Genomic DNA, 4289 nt, shown 5'->3' with positions numbered 1-4289 from the left:
ATATATATATATATCTCCCCACAAGCCGTATTAGAGTCAGTGGTACCAAAAGTCTTTCATCAGGGGAAAAAACAATCGATTCATTTCTCTACGCATCTTGTTCTCCAACGACGCTACTAAATGAAAACTACAGCTGGATCCCACATTAATTAAATGGCTTGTAAGCTCTCCAGCATGAGAAAGAAAGTGACACCAGTGAGTCCATTATTCCAGTTTTTGCCGCGCGGCCTCCGCTTCTTCATCTCTCGTAACTTAATGGAAGATGACTGCTGGAGAACACTCGTATAAAAGCACACACCCACGCACTGGTAGCATGAGGAGGGCGTGTGGGGAGGGGTTTAAATCCTGGTGGTTGGGGAGGGGAGGAGGTTCACGGGAAGCGCTAGAAGACCTTCGATGGTTTTCAGCGTAACATTCTCTGTTTATTTTTCTCTCATGGAACTTTGTTGCAGGAATGACTAGTTAGAATGCTCCCCTAAAGTTACTGCTATGGACCAGGTTTCATCAGATTCTACGCTGACATTTATTCATCTTTTACTATCCAACATCGTTGCATTTTATCTGATATGGCACCTTTTCAAGCAAAGACAAGGTCTTCTTACGACTGGGAGGGTTTTCGCTTTGCAAGTTTTCATAAGGTTTAATTATAGATCAGCGTTTGCGCGTACGGCTGTGGTAGACCAATAAATACACGTACGTACAAACACACACACACACACACACACACACAAACACACACATATATATATATATATATATATATATATATATATATATATATATTTATTTATATACGGATGAGTGTTTCCAGAACCTTATAAAAATATTTTTCTAGTGTTAAAATGTGTGGAAAGGAAAACTATTTCAAATATCCTTACAAAACTCTTTTACCTATATAAGTACATATATATATATATATATATATATATACGTTGTATACTATGTGTGTGTGTGTGTGTGTGTGTGTGTGTGTGTGTATGTGTGTGTGTGTGTGTATGCGTGTGTGTGTCCATGTGTGTGCATGCATCAACATATCAAAAGAAGCTAATGCATCCGAATTATATCATATTTCATAAAGGAGGCACGTAAGGGCTGCTGCAGGTAGCTCCAGAACCATCCTTTTCAACCCCGTCTGACCAACAATAATTCAGACTAAATGAGAATGAAACCTGTGAAATGCAAAAAAGAGCAATTGAAACGCGACTCCAGCGTGGGTGGGGGGGGTGGGTGGCGGTTGAAGAGACCGCCTTATCTTCAACAACAAATCTACGTTTTCCAAACACCTACGCCATCGGAGAAAATCCGTTTGGCATTGAGAGGATATTAAAAAGAACACTTGCTTAGGGCGCATCTTGGATGGCTGTGTTATTTACGTTTTTGTAATTATCTGTTTTTTTGTCTCTCTTTATCTACTGTTATTTAATAATATGTGCTTTTTCCCTCATGTTATGCAATGGTTTTCTCTTCTGTGGAAGCTTGCTTCTTTTCTTAATGACCTTTTGGGATTGTCTACAGGAATCTTTGCCCAATTCGATGATAATAATAATAATAATAATAATAATAATAATAATAATAATAATAATAATAGCATGAAATTCCAAAGTCTACATCTGTTAATGACTTTTTAGGATTATCTACAAGAATGTTTGACCAATTCAATAATAATAATAATAATAATAATAATAATAATAATAATAATAATAATAATAATAATAATAATAATAATAATAATGATTTACTAAATCTACAGAGTTCCTCAGAGCATTCACCTTCCATTTGCATTACTTTAGAAAAGGCTAGTGGGAATGAGGCCTGAAAACTCATTACAAAAACAAATGCATAACAGCTTCCTGCATCATACCTTACGAGTCTAGTACAAGCGGCAATGCGTCCCAATGAGGAGCGAGAAACCAACGGAATGAGCTCTGGCATATTTCTAGATCTGAATCTCGTCCAACATTGTCTTTATATAGATCTCTAGATAAACATAGGAACTATGAACTTGTTTTTTATATGGCGTTGTACCGGCTGGAAATTCTGTTATCGCAAACACACACTCCTGAGCAACAAATTCTCCACTGAGAGAGAGAGAGAGAGAGAGAGAGAGAGAGAGAGAGAGAGAGAGAGAGAGAGAGAGAGAGAGAGAGAGAGAGAGAGCCAACAGTTATATAAGCGTTTAAAACCAGATCTCGTGACAAGATACTTGTTACGAAATGATAAAACAAGAGGCGGAATTAATTGCTGGGTATAATTATTTCTATGCGAGAATACTTTGCTGCCACACAGGAAACATGTACATTGATATTCCTCGCTAATATAAATTCTAGTGAGAAGAAAGGATTCAATGTGACGTGTTGCTAAGCTTTGTTGCAAGTTTCATTCAAGCTTCGTTTTCTTCAGCAAAAGCCCAGTCCTTTGTTTTCCGGGCTTCAGTCAGTATAAACTCACATGGCAGGTTTAATTTGTACAGTGTACACAACTTGCCTCGCTAATATTATTCCCTGCCAAATTCTAACAGCCTCAACTTTCCTCCGTCTTTTATTTTCCCATTTTCCATCAGCCAAGCGAATTTGCTTGGAAAATAATTTTTTACTTTTACATCCTACGTTATATTACCGTATTTGGTTAGGTAAAAAGAGAAAAAAAGAGAAAAACTCGAATGAGGGAACATGAGAGAAGAAGAGGAAGAAGAAAAAAAGAAATGGAAAAGCTTGAACCTCACATCAAAAGGAAGTTATACTCTGGCTCGTTCCGCTCTTGTGGGTTTCTTTCGGAGTGAAGATGTAATGAAATTTCCAAACGAGAGAGAGAGAGAGAGAGAGAGAGAGAGAGAGAGAGAGACTTGCTTTCTTCAGTAAAAGTAATTATCTATAATATACTAACACACACACACACACATTTATATATATACTGAATATACACACACACACACACACACACACACACACATATATATATATATATATATATATATATATATATATATATATATATATATATATATATATATATATAAAAAAATTCAGCTGTTTGCCAAACAAAGCGGTGGCTTCAGAGTAAAAGAAAGAAAGAGGTAATTATTACATTCACACTTCCTGTGGGAGATGTGAACACCAGATCTGAAGCCATGACGACTATAAAGGTAGTTACCGTTTTAATGAAAGCCACCTTCGAAAATGTACTTCATATAACTGCCATGTTTTATATTTAGTATTCTGAACTAACATTCTCGTACACTAGAGAGTGAAACAGACGAATACTCTATTACCATACGATAGCAGCGACTTTCTGATAAATAAGTAAAGTAAGTATAGCTTAGTTTTACCAGACCACTGAGCTGATTAACAGCTCTCCTAGGGCTGGCCCGAAGGATTAGACTTATTTTACGTGGCTAAGAACCATTGGTTACTTAGCAACGGACCTACAGCTTATTGTGGAATCGAACACATTATAGCGAGAAATGAATTTCTATCACCAGAAATAAATTTCTCTAACTCTTCATCAGCTGGTCGGGGGAATTGAACTCCGGTCCATCGAGCGACAGTCTGAAGCTCAACCGACTCAGCCAAAGAAGGGCTTCTGATAAATAAGAAAAAGAGAGAGAGAGAGAGAGAGAGAGATAAATAAAGAGAGAGAGATTCAAAACCTCATTTTATCGTTTGTTCTAGATCATGGTCATGCATATCCATAGAAATGTATAATTATATGAAAATTCCTTTTCAGGGAACACAGACAAAACTCGAAAATCGTAATTTCCTTACACTGGAATAACCTAAAAGCACTTCCATTGTTTGTAGCGTAAAAGTATTGTGCTAAACATCTAACCTTTATCGGATACAATTTCAAACCACACACATCTTTATCTATCTATCCATCTATCTATATATATACATACATATATGTGTAAAATATATATATATATATATATATATATATATATATATATATATATATATATATATATATATATATATATATATATAAACCATATGATAAAATTAAGCCGCGATTTGCAACGCAGCAAAACAAAAATCAGTGACAGCGTGTCTCAAATCTTAGCGTCGTAGACAGAAATATGAAGAATAAAATAACCTACACAGCAATAATTTTACATTAATTCGTTCCAAGAGGCCATAATAACGAGAAACACCAGTCCAGTATTCAGAAGAAAATTAAATATCTATCTGAAAATCCTCCACAAGTGATCTCTCCTCCTCTCTCTCTCTCTCTCTTTTGCGCTCGAGCTACACCCACACACGCATCCCCAAAAAAAAAAAAAAAAATCCTAA

This window comes from Macrobrachium rosenbergii, chromosome 49, assembly GCF_040412425.1.
Source record: "Macrobrachium rosenbergii isolate ZJJX-2024 chromosome 49, ASM4041242v1, whole genome shotgun sequence".
Classification (NCBI taxonomy): Eukaryota; Metazoa; Arthropoda; class Malacostraca; order Decapoda; family Palaemonidae; genus Macrobrachium; species Macrobrachium rosenbergii.
The sequence above is the reverse complement of the archived record's forward strand: the minus strand, read 5'-3'. Positions refer to the sequence as shown.